The sequence below is a fragment of the Anser cygnoides genome, chromosome 2, assembly GCF_040182565.1.
Source record: "Anser cygnoides isolate HZ-2024a breed goose chromosome 2, Taihu_goose_T2T_genome, whole genome shotgun sequence".
Taxonomy (NCBI): Eukaryota; Metazoa; Chordata; class Aves; order Anseriformes; family Anatidae; genus Anser; species Anser cygnoides.
This window is the reverse complement of record NC_089874.1, coordinates 154,784,647-154,802,011: the sequence shown is the minus strand read 5'-3', so window position 1 is coordinate 154,802,011 and position 17,365 is coordinate 154,784,647. Positions and strand designations below refer to the sequence as shown.

Below are 17,365 nucleotides of genomic sequence, written 5' to 3'. Positions count from 1 at the left end.
CAGTCAGACCCGATGCAGTGTTGGCAGTAGCTGCATCCACTGCTGAAAGCCCTTCTGAACAAAATAAACCATCTCAAAATGCTGAGGTCAGTCTGAGTCTTTGGGTGTACTCAGCTCTTCTTCCTTCTGGTTTGACATGGGGCTGTGCTGTTAGAAGCAGGCTACAGACACCTTCAGATCAGGTTCTGCTAAGGGGAATGTCTAAAGTAAGAGTAAATCATCTAATACACTTCCTTACCAGAACTTAAAAAAAAAAAAAAAAAAGTTCAATAGGACCTACAGTCTAGCACTTAAGAGACTTCCCTCCCCCTCACAGCCTCTTATCTTAGTAGTCTCCAATACCCTCGTTTATGATTAGAAAACTAAATTCTGACCTCATTGGTTCTTTATTTTGTTTGTTTGCTTGTTCTCTCTCTCTCTCTCTCTCTCTTTTTTTTTTTTTTTTTTTTTTTTTTTTCCCCTCCTGGTGAGGACAGAGAGGAGGATGTTCTGTATTAAAGAAAGGAAAAGATGAGTTTAAGTATACAGGAGAAGGAGAATCCCTCCCCTGCAAGGAATTCCTTCCTAAGGGAGCAGCTAGCTGATGCTTGGAGGTAATACTGCTGATTCATTTTCAGGGTTGTTTTACTGGTGTGGGAGTTATACAGGAAAAAAATAAACCCCAAAATGCTTGTTTGGCTGTTTACTCTTGGATACTTTGCACATAGTGCTCTTTTTCTTGCTTACACAGACTGTCACGCTACCATCTTCTCTCCCTTTGAAAGAGTAAATTCTTTAAAGGTGCTTCATGTAATGCATTGAGTAGCACTTTGGTTCAGGCAGGTGTCTTTGAGTCAGAGTTTAGCTTTTACTTACTACTGGGTTTGCTGAAAAAAAAGACTAATAGCCTCTTTCAGACCTCGAAACCACATGATTTCAGCAGTATAAATTGATGGCTTATTAGAAGGAAACTGTATAGTCATTCTTGGATTGAGTAACGGTCCTTCAGCCCCTCAAGGTTTGTCCAGCCCTTGTACTTCATTTCCCCTAGGGCAACCTCTAATCATTTTTGAATGATCCCAATATTATTTTACCTTAACCACCTTGCTTTGGAAGCACATTTATGGGTCTGTACCAGCCTTGTTTTTCTTTGCCTTTAGAAAGGCAAATTTAGGGCAAAACCCTTGCTATAAAGCATACCGCGAATCCCTGGGGCTGATCTCTGACTTTCTCCCTTTTTTTTTTTTTTTTTGGGAAAATAAACTTATTTTGCTGAGACATAAGCAAGTACCAAAGGTCAGACCTGGGTGTCGAACATATGCCACCACAGTGTAGACTGAAAAAAAAACACTAGTATTGAGCTCTGAATGTGTTTGTTTGCTTGTTTGGTTTGTGTTTCTTTTTTTTCTTTTTCTTTTTCTTTTTCTTTTTCTTTTTCTTTTTCTTTTTCTTTTTCTTTTTCTTTTTCTTTTTCTTTTTCTTTTTTTTTCTTTTTCTTTTTCTTTTTCTTTTTCTTTTTCTTTTTCTTTTTCTTTTTCTTTTTCTTTTTCTTTTTCTTTTTCTTTTTCTTTTTCTTTTTCTTTTTCTTTTTCTTTTTCTTTTTCTTTTTCTTTTTCTTTTTCTTTTTCTTTCTTCCTTCCTTCCTTCCATTCCTCCTTTCATTTGTTCTTCCGTTCTTCCGTTAGTTCTTTTGTTCTTTCTTTTTCTGGGATTTTCTATTGCCAGAAATAAAGAATTTTACACTGAGCTGTTTTGGTTAAATACTCTTTTCTACTTTACCAGGTGGCTTCTTTTAGGGGGCTGGTATTCCTGGAAACTCTTTCATTAAGAAAGAAAACAATGGAAATGGAAAACAAAGTCGCATTTTCTTGAATATGCCAGGACCACAGCTCATAGTCTGATAAAACCCAGACCTTTTTCAAGACATGCAAAGCCTGAAAGAGGCTTTGAAAGGGGAAGTCTCCATTTGTCTCTCACCAAAACATCCCATCTCATGTTCTTCAGACCCAGTAACTTTATTAGGGTCCATGATGTTTTCAATTAAAATTACTCACATGAGAAGCTTCCTTGAGTATAAAAACTAATAAAAGCTGCTTCTTCCATGACAGAACATAATCCACAGCTAAGGAGTGACCAGACATGTTAAAAAAAAAAAAAAAAAAGGCAGTAAAAAGAAAGATTTTTGGGATGTCATATAGCTTTCACTGAGAAAATTATAATCATTTAATGGAATAAGATGGATGTGTGTTGTTTACCTTATCCTGACCTACGCTTAAGAGCTTTTTGCATGATTACTAAAAACATAAATTTAGTTTTCTATTCCTTGAATCTCATACTGCAATGTCTAAGGGATGCATATATGCAGTTTCTCATGTTGGAAGGGTTCAAAGCATTTCAACCAGGAGCTGGGAAGGTGGAAGGCTCAGCTTCAGAGTGCTGTGACCTCTCCTCCCTAATGTGGTGCAGAACATGTGCCACTGGTGCTGTTAAATTGCAGAAGACCACACTTTCCTTACACATTTCTGTCAACGCACTCTGTTTATGGTTTCATAGTTTAGAACAAATGAAACTTCACTTAGAAACTGAATACAGCCTGTGTATGTCATGCAGAGCCACTGCCAGACGCCTCCGTTCAGGTGCAACACAGTTGGCTGGCATGCTTAGCACAGATTCAATCCTTCTGCTGCTGCACAGCTCTCACTCTGCAATACAGAACACAGTTGTGTACAGGCCTGGTAACCAAACTGTTCAAATACAACAAATTTCTCGTTCTTTTCTTCTGTGCCCACTTGTCCAGCTTGTTCATAGGCTCTCACTTCTGCCGGTGTCCACTCATGAATGAGTCAGTGAACACTTCATTCGTACCTTTTACCCCTGAACTCCATTTGCTAGGAAGGGTACATTGCCCGAGTTTAACAATCACTGTGTTCACCTTCAGCTTTGGAAGAACTTGGAAGCTATTGGATTAAAACTGGCTGTATGAAACTGGCAATATTTGTATAAACATTTATTTATACAAAAATGAGAACAGCAGAAATGTTTTCATTGTTTCTAAAAAGGAGGAGGTGGCAAATCATATTTTCCAAATTTGGACCATATTTGCACTGGATTTATCCCCATAAAGAAACATTGGATTTACATCAGTGAGTTTAATTGTGCCTTTGCCATGTCCCAGTATGTTTATCTTTTGTCCTTTCTTGATTATTCTCTTCTTCAGCATGATTGCAAGTTTTTAGTATGCAGCACCCCAGTTGAGCTATTTGCATCCATTAACCTTTCAACCTGCATTTTGTTTTTTTGGTTTGACTTTTCAGCTTTACTCTCTCTTTTCTCTTTCTTTGCTAGATTCTTCCCCTCTTCACTCCCCTTCCTTCCTCTCGAACTAAAAAGAGTTGGAGACACACATTAGCTAAAGGATCACAAGTTTTAAAAAGTAATTATCTGTACAAATGAGCCCTCCAGATAAATACACTAGTGTTTTTTAGTTCATTATTATTTCTTGGATGTTGTCAAGCAATTCTTTGCACTGTTGCACCTTCCTTCAAGGCTTCCCCTTAAAATGCTCCCATGTTTTCCCACTGATCCCTTATTTGACTACTGACTGGAGAAGAATAGCCTCATTTTTATACCACTGCAGGGTTCTCCAGACCAATACAAAATGATGTCTCAAATTATAGTTTGGACCTAGTCTTTCAGTCCTGTTTCCTCCTCCAATAGTCACCATCAGCTCTTTTGCTTCAAGACAGTTCTTGCTGTCTAGTAGAATGGCTCACATCAATCATAGCGGCAGGGACATAATTGTCCTTGCCATCCCGTTTGACTTTGAATGCTTCATTGGCAACAGGGAAAATTCCTAAGTTCCTAAGAGCAAGAAATGTGGCCCACAGCCACAGCCCTGAGCAGTGGATACCACAGAAGAGCTATTTAGGGGTGTTTTTGCAAAGGAGTTGAGTAAAGTGAGCTAACTCCTGTCCTGGGTTACTTTGGATGAGATTCTTTTTTACAGAGAGAGAGGGGCACACTCTTTTTAAACTAAAAGAAAATTTGCCTTTCTGCCTGAGGGTGTCAGCAGATATTTGGAATTCTCCTGGAAAAAAAAAAAAAAAAAAAAGAGGTGGTGAGTCTGTCTTAAAAATAATTTGCACTTTTCACAGTCTTGTGAGGGAAAGAACATTTCTGCAGCAGAAGTGTTTATCAGCTTCTTTAAAATATTTTGCTGGGAGACATGGAATACAAGGTTTCCTGAAGGCTCACACACCACTTTAACCCACATTTTCAGAGTACCGGTGGTTCCCATTTGACTTAAAATCCTTATACCCTAAATTTACTGAAAACTTGTGCATGGTGTTTTTTTTTTTTTTGTTTTGTTTTGGTTTTTTTGGCATCTGTGGTAGTCTCCAGCAGCCCAAGCTGTATTTGAAATTTGAACTCTTTGGGTTATCTGTCTTCAGATGCCTTTGGCCTTGGAAAGCTGCTGTGCTGAAAGATGGTGTGACGGCACCAGCGGAGCTTTCCAGGCGCACTGAGCTCCCGCTGGCAACTTGGAATATGTTAACAAATGTGTGCTTGGGGCAGATATAAGCTCAGGTTATTTAGGATCAAAGTGATTTGAAAGATTTTTTCCTCTGGGTTCTTGTAATACCACCTCACCTTTCTCTCTCCTGTTCTTACCAGCTCTTCTTGATGTCAGAGAACTGTTTCTGGTCACAGCTGGTGTTTGGCTATTATTTCTTGATCACTATGTAGTATTTATGAACTCTGTCTACTGTGGGGCTTCTGGCTCTGCTGTTAAAGAGAAAAGGCTGAAATGTATCCTTGATCACCTGGAACTACTCCATGCAGTGGGAATGACAACAGTGATTTCAAGACTGATATTCCACCATCAAAGTACAACTGAATGCAAAGGCTTTTTCCAAAGTAGACCCAATCAAAATCCTCACCTCTCTGCTTTCCACGAGAGTGAGTGAGCTGCCACTTTCCCCAGCTGAATGGGTTTGGGACACAGTCATCTTCTCTTGTCCATTCATTCCTACCTGCACACACTGACAGAATAAAAAAAAAAAAAGATGTACATATGTTCACATTGTTTTCCCCATATTTGTTTCATATCCTGAATAGGATGTTACTGTTCAGATTTTTGTTGAGGAGATTTACTTCATGGCTTACAGTATTTAGTAAGGTACAGTTAGATACACATGGCAATTTCTCCCTTGCACTTATTTTTCTCCTAGTGATCCATTTTTAACTTTCAAATCTGCATCGATTTTTTCAAGATATCACCCAAACAACTTAAAAAATTTATCTGCGTCATGAAGCCATTTCACTTAGATGTGCCTTGAAAACTTAGAAAGAAGCATTGACAAAATGTCCAACTTCACTGCAATTTCTGTAGAAAACCTGAACCTTGCATTCATATACTTTAACTCACAGCACTTAACACTGTGATATATTGAGCTTCCTGAATCCCATAATAGATTTTTTTTGTCACTCCTGCACTTTCATTTATCTTGTAATAGCAGTAACTGACCCATTTTTATATACTGTAATTTGTATTATTTTAATCTGATTTTTTCTGTATTCCCAACTGTACTTAATATCCTTCTTCTAACCAAATATTCTTATTCTGTATTCCAAAAACTATTGCATTCTTCCCCAGAAATGTAATATTTGACAATGTGCAGAAATAATTCCTACTTACATCAAGGTTGAAATTGATTCTTTATGTTAAAGCCATAGTTTCCAACATTGTTTATTTATTATTCTACAGATTGCTAGCTTAAATTAATCTAAAATATTTCATAGATTCTCATCTTCTTTCCAGGCAAATGCATAAGGAAAATGGAAATAGTGCATCAGGTATATTGTCATAGTTTATTTTTCATGTTCAATTACTGGGATTGGTTCCCAGAACATATTTCAGCTGCTTCCAGAAATAGTTCTTTAAAGTCAAACCCCAAATCCCAAAGTGAAATCTGAGAGATTCTAACTGAAATGAGAGCAAAAAGAGGTTTCCACACACCTCTGTAAATCTAGCCCATCACATTTCAGAGAATTATCATTGATATTTTCCTTTATGTTTCCATGTCTTATTTATATTCAATATGTATAGTTTTTTGCTCTGTGCTAGACATTTTAATTCACTGTGAAGAAATTCAGCTGGATGTTAAAGAGAACTCCCTCTCTCCTTCCTCCCTAAGAAGCATTCATTTGGGGGTAGGTGGGTAAATTTCTGTTCTGAACTCTAAACAGCTGTAAACAGAGTCACATACTTAAAAAGTGAAGCCCCTCAGACAGAAAATCCTACACGTTATCACTTTTATGTGTAGTGCAGCTGCTGCACCATAGCATAGCACATTGTGGTGCCAATCTGGGCTTTCTACTTGTGTGCATTCTTTATTAGATGTTAGAAATGTGTGAAAAGAAAAAATATTAAAAAAAAAAAAAAAGTAGCCAGCAGTTACTGGGTGGGGTTGGTGTTCTTGGTCGCCTTTAGCTACATATGCCTCCTGCTGCCCAGTCTTTCCCAGTCAGTTGTGCTCCTCAGAAGTACATGTGGGGAACACCAGTGTGGAGGTACAGTTGTACCAGTCACACAGAGGAACACCAAAGGGCAAGGAGATCTTTTGGGGTGTGCTGACAGTGAAGGCACTGAAGGCAGGACCTGTATGAAATGGAATGCATTACCATGTTAAAAAGCACTCTAGGTGAATCATTATCAGCTCTAAAGGTTGGGACCATCCTTATTGTAATTCCTGCATCTGTGAATATAGCTGTATTTAATAATGAGCTTATACTTGATATTAATCAGGTGCTGTAACTTTCCATAACAACAAGCAGGGAAAGCTGACAGGCTTGTTACAGCAGGTGAAGTCAGCTGCCTGCTTAGTTTTCAGGGACAGAAGGGGGGCTTGTGTTTGTCCTTCACTATTGTGGCATCTAACATAGAGCAATTCCATCACAGGAACTTGGAGGCAGGAGAGAAAGTCAACATGTGAAGCATGAAACATAAATAGCAGGATGTGCAATAAGTGTTCATTGGCGTTGCTAAGCAATATGCCAGGCGTGGGCAAGAGCGATGCCATCCTGGGAGTGCTCCAAGTTGCCAGCCCTTAATGGAATATTCTTCTGCCCAAGATGCCCGAAAGGCAAAATGCTTTTGATAACTAGGGGAAGTGCATTGGAGAGTACATTAGGAAACTATTGAGGAGAAGTAAAAGCTTTCAAAACGTACATCTATTAATAAAACATGTGACATAAGTTTGAAAGGCACTGGTAGAGTCATTTCCAAAGGCACCAGTAGAGTTTATCAGCTTCTTTGCTGGCTTTAACCAGGCAATGCCTCCATACACTCTGTCCTTCAGAGAATTTCCAATTCACTTCCAAAGCATGGCACAGTAACTGCTGCACCTGATAGCTTGGGCCTGGAAAATGTGGAGCAGGATACCTCCATGTCCTGAAATCCCACAGGAGGCTGTGGGCAGGAGGAACTCCGCGAGATCCTGGTCACCACTTTTTCAGCATTCTGGATGAAGGCCTGGTATAAAGAAATGAAACAACCTGCTAGCCACGAGAATATTTTGGAGGAATCCGGTCTGATGAAAGAACATCCGTATGAGAGATTTTCATCAGGAACCTTTCTTAAGTGGATAATAAAAAGGCTTTCCATTATTTTCCACAGCCAGCCTGAGCTGCCTCACTTCTGCTGATGGACTTCAGAAGCATGGAGACCGCTCGTGTTCCTGGTCTCTTCAGCCAAGATTAATGTCCTGGCTACATCCTAGCTACATGTAAGGACAAAGCAGATCTGTCCCTTCCCTTGCATCCCACAGTTAGCCGTGGTAACAGCCAAGCTCCAGGCTGCAGCCCTTCAGGAACACCCTGCTCCCGCGGGGGCTCCCCACGGCCGCAGCTCCCTCAGGAAATGTCCCCCTGCTGCGGCGTGGGCCCTCCCCGGGCTGCAGGGTGGAGATCTGCTCCAGCGGGGGCTCTGCAGGGCTGCCGGGGAATCCCTGCTGCCTGTGGGCCTGGAGCCCCTCCTGCCCTCCTCCTCCTGGGGCCTGGGCCCTCTGCTGCTTCTCCCTCGCCCTGGGCCTCCTCCTCGGCCTGTGCCCGCTCTGCCCTTTCGGAAATCTGTTTTCTTCGAGGTGCCGCCAGCTTGGTGCTGGGCTCAGCTGGGCCCTGCCATGGGGCCATTGGAGCCACCACAGAGGCCCTGCAGCCCCTGGCCAGCACCTGGGCATTCCCCAGTTCTAGGGAGAAGAAATCTGGAAACCACTCCTGACAGAAATCCAAAGCAAAGTTTGGACTCTCATAGGGGCAATCCAGCTGAAGGACTAGCCTCCTAAATGGAGCATGCCTGCATTAAGCTGCACCACTGCCTGCCACCTTAAAATGTGAAAAGTCAGCAGACATTCTTATAAGCTCGGTCTGACTTTCCGCCTGGTTCCTTTGAAAGGGCACTGGGAATCAGGTGCCTGGGACCCATCTGAGCCTTCTGTTCTTGCTGAGGGAGAAGACCAGCAAGCTCTTATTTTCTCTAAAATAGCTCCAAAGCTCTAAGGAAGAGCCACATACCTGCTTTTCTGGATTTTTATGGTAATAAGAAAATTCCCATTTGTTTTCTTCCTCCTTTAATGAGAATCCATTTTGTCAGAAAGGAAGAATCTGTGGAAGAACCTGATGCTCAAGAGGTTAAACTGTGAGAAAAGGGTTGGACTGGCTTCTGGCCAGCAGCAAAAGTTTATGCACCAGCAGGTCACTCTCATTAGCTTTTATGGCAAACTAACCATACAGGAACAGAGCAACATCACAGACTTTTCCAGACCGACTTGTTAGCATGTTTCCTCTGTTGAAAGAGCTTCTCTTCCACACAGAAAGGAAAATTTCAAGAGGTTGCAGAGAGACAGGTGTCTGGGTACTAGCTAAAAACAACAAACTCCAGTCCCAGATGCTCCCCTAGGTACCATTATTACCCTTATACCCTTACCCCTAGGTACCAAACCTCTTATTTAGGTTATAACAATTTTTGCTCCCAGTGTCAGTCTGACAGGTAACGTAATTGTCTTCAGTATTTTAAGCTTGTATACTATACAATATATGTATATTAAAAACATGCAGTGAAATGCAGACTATAATTTAAGTCCTCGCTAACAGAAACTGTATATGTATTTTACATTGATTTGTTACAGGGTTAAAAAAAAAAAAAAAAAAAAAAAAGCAAATCACACACACACAGACACAGAAGGGCCCCAGGATTTCCTTTGCTGTAACAAAATCGTCTAAACATTATTCTATTGTTTAAAGCTTCTGTCTGAGCTTTCTCCTTCTCCCTCTGTGAATCCTGCAGGCATCACTGGGTAAGGAGTCAGTTTAATCAGGATGGTAAGCTAAGCCCCAACAGCAACCTATTCACCTCATCGTTTACTCACACTTTCTCCAGGGAACGTAGGTTTGAATCCCCTGAAAGAGATCCCCTAGAGATTTGCCTCATTTTCAGATATAAAATGGGACAACATTGTTCCCAGATCAGATTCAGCTGTTATTTTTCAGTTATTTTTGTTACAGTTCAGCACAAGGCATAGATGTTGCTGGCTTTTAATGTGCCAAGGTCATTTGGATGACATCTTTCAAGTGTGGAATGGATCATTGATCTTGTATTTATTCTGTGTCTGTGGTTACCTCTGCTTGTCTTTCTATTTATGCTCTCTTATTATGTAATCTAAGAATATGGCAAACCAGATGAGCTCTCCTGTGCTGGCACAAGCTGCCTTTTTCCAGATCAGGCTGTCAAAATCTACTCTATTTATCAGACTTGTTGCTACATTTGCTTTGATGTAGCTCCCTGTTTCTTCCTCCTGTTGACCCATGGTCTTCATTCTGTAGGTGTTCATGTGATTCTGTTAGCAGGGAGTTTTATTTTGCAAGGAAGGGAAGGGAAGGGAAGGGAAGGGAAGGGGGAAGGGAAGGGAAGGGAAGGGAAGGGAAGGGAAGGGAAGGGAAGGGAAGGGAAGGGAAGGGGGAAGGGAAGGGAAGGGAAGGGAAGGGAAGGGAAGGGAAGGGAAGGGAAGGGAAGGGAAGGGAAGGGAAGGGAAGGGAAGGGAAGGGAAGGGAAGGGAAGGGAAGGGAAGGGAAGGGAAGGGAAGGGAAGGGAAGGGAAGGGAAGGGAAGGGAAGGGAAGGGAAGGGAAGGGAAGGGAAGGGAAGGGAAGGGAAGGGAAGGGAAGGGAAGGGAAGGGAAGGGAAGGGAAGGGAAGGGAAGGGAAGGGAAGGGAAGGGAAGGGAAGGGGGGAAGGGGTGTTAAAGTTTCACAGTGGCGATCAAATTTAGCTTAATTTTTAGATGGCTAAATTTCTGTGTGGAATAAAATTTGGCTACTGAGGTGTGATGTCTCAAAGCTCCTGGCACTAATGTGAATGCAGAAATTCTGCTTTGAATTCTAAGCAGGCTCAACCAATCGTACTTCTCAGCATGAGCTCTATGGCAATTTTTTCCTTCTTCCCTACCTCCTACAGATGATTTATCACAGATATTAAACTATCCCAAGCACCAACAAAATACTTCACTTTCTGCTAAGAAGCAGATGCTTGCCAGCTCACATTTGTTATGTAGTAATGATGTTCTGGAGTGAACTGAAAATGGCATTCTGCAAAATTGAAGTTTTTGCTCCCCATCCCTGTTTTCTCTTTCACTAAGAATGATCATGGAGAAACTTTACTGTGTTTTGCCACCATGCTATCTCACGAATGACAGCTATGTCGGATTTATTCATCAAGGTGCAGAGAATGTAGTAATAAAGTGCCAGTCTCCTTGTTTTCTCACTCAATAGAATGTATGGTAAAATGTGGATTTTTATGTCTTGAACATTGATGTAAATCAGGATTTCTATTGACACAGGGCTACTGAAACCCAGATCTGAATTAGGCTTTTGGAAGAGGGGGAGTAGTACTTACAAAGGTGAATGTTGTGACAGTTCACTAATATTTGCAAGTTCTCGGTTCACATGGCCATTCATACCTGGGCAATGACAGAAGTCACCATCTACTCCAGAAGCTGATAGAGCACTGTGCTGCCTGCAGGTTCTGGGCTCTTTGCTTGAAAAGGCCTCAGCTCACAGGCACAGGGGTTACAGCTGTCTTTACAAGTCATTTGGCACGATAGAAGTGGATCACTTAGTTGAAATGATTTGTGTTGAATCTGTCAGCTCTGCTATAAGTAGTTCAAAGAAATGTCTGTGAGTTAGTTTTAGGCTATTTGCTTGTGCCCAACATCATCATTGCACATGTGCTTTGAAGCTTTCTGAAGGGAAGCCAACCCACAAACCTTTGCTTCCTTGGCTGTAGACTCCTTTGCAAGTCTCCATGCTGTCTCATGCAGATGTCAGTGGCTTGTCAGAGCAGGTCAGCACCCCTGTCACCATCACTCACACGGAGAAGCTGTGTTATGGTTCCTGCAGTGTTTTCCAAGTGATATGCCAATGCCCAGTTGCCCTCTCCATCTCCCCAGCTGGAGCTTCGATAATGTACTCTGCAAGTAGGGGTGTCGTGGAGTTGAGCATGGAGGGACCGCGCCACCTTCAGGATGTTGGGTGACAGAGAGTGGATGCAAAAATTTTGGCCAAGGGCGGGCAGTGGCTGAGGCTTGCTGCTGTGAGCTACTGCCAAACTTCTCATCCTCACGTAAAATGTTGGGAGCCCACCACCATGCTTGAAAGACTGGCTGTATCACCTTGTGGTACCTCACATCCCCTGACTCTCACCGGCCATCAACTAGTTGGTGTCATAGCCACATCCAGTCCAGGAAAAGTGGCTGTGGAATTGGTCATCCTCCCACCCTGCACCTTTGTGCAATGCGCAGCACTGATTAATCATCCAGCATTTTAGTCTCTCTGGCTTCCTGAGCTGTGGGGAAACTGTAGAAAACGTTCATATTCCCATCTATTGTCCTGCTTATAGCAGCTATAGCCGTGTAAGCAGAAAGAGTCACGCTCCGTTATGGGATCATGCTGGCAGGACTACTGAGGTAGATTTATGGACATCTAAACAGTTCTCACCAAGACAGTTCACAACGTCTAGGTTATTTGTATCTCCAGTAGTTTCTTTTCAAGTAGGTCTGATGCTGGACTTGCTACAGATCCATAGAAAATATTTAATGTGCAGAGAATGAACGCTACATTGTGTATGCACGTATGGATGTCTGTCTTCTGCGCACCTGCAGAGCTAGAAGGGCCTTCTCAGACTTAGGAACTTTTAGCTCTGGGCTAGGATTGGCCAGTGATACAAAAATGAATAGCTCTAACCAGTGGTACCAAGACTTCTAGCCATTATTTTCTTCACCTTAAAGTCACAAGTCAACAGTAAGGATCTGAAATGTACTTAGAGACACAATTAAATCTATCCTTGTAATTAATGCTTTCAAGAACAGAGAAAGGCATTCCGAAAGAACTAAGAAAGAAGAGTGCAATTTTTATTTTGTATTGTCGATAATGTTTCAGAAAAGCAATCACGGAGATTGGCTTTCTCCATACTCAGATGAATTCCAGCCATGGTGTTTATTTGCAGCCCTCCCTGGCAGAAGGCAGTTCTTGCTCCGTGAAGATATTTGGTCCAAATCCAAATGCACTCCAAAACATTTCTCAGAACAAAGCACAAAGCCATTTACTTTCTGGAGGCCACAAAGGCAATTCTCATTTCTATGGTATCTTCTTGACAATCAACAGGAAAATCTAAACAAACCCTCCAGTGAGAACTGGGATCAAAATTAAAATAAGTGAACTTGTTACTTTCCCACAGCCATAGCTAGAAACCATATGCAGTTTTGGGTTATTTCGTTCTACCCTCATCTTCCTTGAAATGCTTAACAAACCCCCACAAAAACTACAGAAATACTTCTGGGAAGTCCGGTTTCTCTACTTCTGGGAAGAGTTACTCAGTGAAACATTTCCTATCAACCAAGAGCCCCAGGACAACATTAGTGCCAAGATTAAAGAGAATGTGTATACTCTAAGAATATATATATGCATAAACGGCATATCCTTAGCTAGGGAGCGTCTAAGAAAGCCAGTGAGAGAAAAGATGTAGGTAAGGGCTCTGTGCTCTCTGTCATACTGCTGTGCTTACTGCTGAATTGCCAGCAGCCATATTGTAGCCAGAGAATGGTACAATTTTAATGATTTTGTTTCAGTTCCTCTATACAGCCTCAAAACCACCAGGGGCCTCACTGAGTTAGGTGCTGTGCAACAGAGAGCAGAGTGCATTGCCCCATCTTTTTTTCTATTTAAACACAAAGGCTCAGGCATTTGGGGGGGGGGGGGGGGGGGGTGTGTTGGGGGGGAAGAAGGGTCTGGGGAAGCAAAATTTTCCTGCTTTTGACGCTGGAGCAAGTAAGTAGGAAAACTGAGAAGAGTACAGGTCTCCCATGTGTCTAGCATATTCCTTACCCCTCAATTAAAGTAGCTCTGATCCTCAGTTCTCTTCTTTTTAGACAAAATTGCCTCTACCTTCTGCTGGATCTGACTGTAAGAAACCACATCGTACTAAAGACCAAACTATTTTTTTTAGCTTACTTCATAAGAAGTATTTATTCCCGGAAAGGCAAAATGAATGACAGTGACTGCTGCAGCAGAAAACTGTTCAACACATGTGGTTTAACTCAAATCAGGATTAAGGCTGCGTATAGAAATATCAATGGCATAATTCAGAGGCAGTCAGTCCGCTATACATTCAGGATCAATATCAGCAATACAACAGGTAAAGCACAGAACTAGACACCCCCCAGAATATTTAGAGAAGTAAATTTCTAACGCCCCTAGTAATCCAAAAAAGCTCAGTCTCAAACACCCCCACATGCACACAGGCCTGTGGGTTGCAGGTGTGGGTGCTCCAGCTGGGTGTGCATCCTGCTGCTCCCTCCACCCTGCCAAGCCAGCCCCTGCAACAGGCAGGTGCACAGCCTCAGGGTGGGTTTGCTACGTGTATGTACTGCACCAGACCATCACGCTGCCCACGGGCAGGCACAGGCTGCCTGTGGCACCCCATGAGCGATGCTTTGTGTGGCCACAGTGGACCTCGTGATGTCACCAGGGCTACTTTTGACAGTTCTGAACCGTCATCTGCCTACAGGTGCGTTGACCTCATTTCTCTCCCCACCGCTACACATTTCCATAGTATTTGGCTACATCATGCAGGCATTGTGTGGATTCGGCGGTGTGAGGGTTGTACTTGTGAAAATGGGGCAAAGAATTCCATAATACAGCAAAAAACAAAGTTATTTCTCTCAAAGCCTAAAACCCTTCCTCAACTTCAGTACTTTATGGAGGCTTCCTAGTCAGGGAATATGTATTTTCAACTCACCTCATGATTAGTTAGTGTTTATATATCAAAGTGATGAGTATTATGTGTCTCCCACTTGTGAATTCTGCAGATGAATTGATAGTTGCTGCAGAATACAGTAAATAAAGTACACTGTCAGCTGTTATACACTGTGGAGCCCAGTCAATGCTTGGGGGGAGAGATGACTATGGATGTGGAAGAAGAAATGTTGGTTTTTTTTTGCAGTCCTGACTTTCTCTTTCTTTTTGAACTTAGAATGAACATGATTTCAGAAAATGATGCGAGAAATCAGAAGCTAAGAAAAATGCAAGAATTAAAGATAAATGGTCTGGTCTTTCTTGGTTTTCCTCAAGCTCCCCATCCACATATTCCACCCCCCTCCCCCCCCAAAAAAATAAAATAAAATAAATAAATAAATAAATAAACAAGCAACTGCACATCCCTGACACATATCATGTTCCTGTCCCAAGCAGACAGTGGGGTATCTCAGCAGCTGGTTGGCAGGACCAAGAAAATTCAACAGGTTTTTCAGAATTTCCAATGCATGAAAAATATATAAATATATATATGTATCCCACTGCAGTAATCTGGACTGCAGAGAAAGAAATAATGGAAACCAGGTGCCTCTGATATATTGCCAAGGAATAAATGCTATTTGGCAGAACAGAGATGATGAATACAGGTGTTTTCATGAGGAGGTTTAATTGTACTGGGATACACAGATAATGGCAAAGCTAGTGACCAAATTGTACTGATTTGGGATGGGATAGAGTTTGTTTTCTTCATGCAGCTCATATGGTGCTATGTTTTGGATTTATGATGCAAACAGTGTTGATAACACACTGATTTTTACCTATTGCTGACCAGTGCTTACACAGACTCAAGTTTTTTTTTCTTTTTTTTTTTTTTTCCTACTTCTCACACTGACCTGCCAGTGGTAAGATGGAGGTGTACAAGCTGGGAGGGGACACGGCCAGGACAGCTGACCCCAAGGGATATTCCATACTCTATGATGAGGTGATCAGCAACAAAAAATGAAGGAAAGAAGGAAGAAGGGGGGGACATTCGGAGTTATGGTGTTTGTCTTCCCAAGTAGCCATTATGCATGATGGAGCCCTGCTTTCCTGGAAACGGCTGAACATCTGCCTGCTGACGAGAAGCTGAGTGGTGCTTAGCTGCCTACTGGGGTTAAGCCACAATACCAATTACAATACAACTTCACATCGAAATACAAAGCATAAGTGGAAAAGACCCCCAAATACTCGTTCCGAGTAGAAAAATGAAAATACAGAGAAAAACACAACGTTCTGAATTTAGCTCTTGGTCATTAGGAACTAAACTAGTTTCTGCAGGAAGTGATGGAAAACACTATTCCACCTGCGGCTCATTCTACAAATTTACTCATTTTCACATGTGAAAGAGCAGATTTTCTGAGAAAACTTCGCTTCTTATATACAGACCCATGTTCATCTTTGATGGCAGCAACTTGAGGTTACTACCGACCTTTACTGGACATATATCCAGTCCACTGAAAAAGTGTGTCCTGAGGCAATTCAGTTTTTCCCACTCTGGCTTTCATTCTTGTTAGATTTTGTACCATTAACCATGGAGAAATGTTCTGGAAAGGAAAACTTAATGACTATGAAACACCTGCTATAGACAGCAACTACTGTTACAATCTCTGTAACTCTTGGGCAATTTGTGATCTTTCCTGGTGGTCAAATGATAGGAAAAGGCACAGGCGGAAAATGAATTTTACCTTTAATCTTTCTGACTTTGTAAAGGGAAAAGTAGAAGTTTAAAAAAATGCCTTTTCTTTGCTCATTTTCTTCTGTCATTGGTAAAAGCAGGTTTTGTTAGCAAAAGAATGGCACCATTTAGGAAGGTAATAGAGAACATAACGAAATACAAAGGGCAACAAGAAAGATAAAAGTATTAGAGGAAAAAGTATATGTGGAGGCATGGAGGGAGCTGAATTTATATAGTATATTAGAGGCTAGATTCAGGAAGGATGTGATCATGGTTTATATATAACTTCAGAGTAACAATAAATATAAAGATAATTCTCAGAGGATGCTGTGACAAGAAGCAATGGCCTGAAACTAGGAACAAAAACTTTAGGATGGATGTTAAGAGATATTTTTAAATAAGAAGTGTAATCGAGGGGAGTGTCTGGAACAACATCCTCATAGCAAATCAGGACTGGATAAGGTATGATCTTGTCCTTAATGATCTCCTTATAGAAATGAAATAGCAGATTGATACTGAATTGATTGATATTGGATTAAGCTCGAGTACAAAATTTCCACTTTTCTGAGAACAATAAGAATGATTGTCTTCCTTTCTAGAAGGGGATTCAGGTCACTGAGGTTTATTATAACTTCCTTGATTTTTTGATGAGAAGTGCCAAATATCTAAATGTTGTGGACCAGGTTCCTGACGCAGGGAAATTCATCAAGCAGGGCATGTATTACTTTTAATTATTTGCACTACAGAGTGAGCCTTTTTTCAAACTTATGGCCAATATGCTTGTCGCCAGCTCCCAGAAAACCTCAGGAACTGGCACAAAACTCATGAAAGTACTGAACAAAATTTACTTACTGCTTGTCAAAGCTCCAGGAAAATAATTCACATCACACAATGCACTGTTTTTTCAGAGGCTTAATCCTGCACTAAGATAAAAAATATGAGGCACCGTCTCGTGATTGCTACCAAAACAGCATCTGAAAATACCTGGACCAGAAAGGTGGAGAAGCAAAAATGTTGAGATGGTGACAGTAATTAGCATGAGGAGGGAAGGAAGCACTTTCCAGTGGATACTGTGGCATTAGAGCATTTAAAGCACCTTGTCATTGAAGTTTTCAGGAGATGTTGACTATAGGCTCTTAGGTGGGTCAGAAGTAAATATGTGACAGGATGTTTTAGATCTTGAAAACCACGTTTATTCTCTAGATGCCTTGTACCAGGCTCTGGGCTGATGCACTGGCCCGGACTCTGAAAAACACATGAGAAATTCTTCTAAGACAAAAAAGTGAGGCAATACTCTATACCTCCAGACAT

At 41.5% G+C, this 17,365-nt stretch overlaps 1 long non-coding RNA gene across 1 annotated transcript; it reads left to right on the top strand.

The window, feature by feature from the left end:
- Positions 1 to 13,307: 13,307 nt before the first annotated feature.
- On the top strand, positions 13,308 to 14,631 carry LOC136789801 (uncharacterized). Its single transcript, XR_010828817.1, has 2 exons — positions 13,308 to 14,095; positions 14,561 to 14,631. It is a non-coding gene; the product is annotated as an uncharacterized lncRNA (long non-coding RNA).
- Positions 14,632 to 17,365: the final 2,734 nt, after the last annotated feature.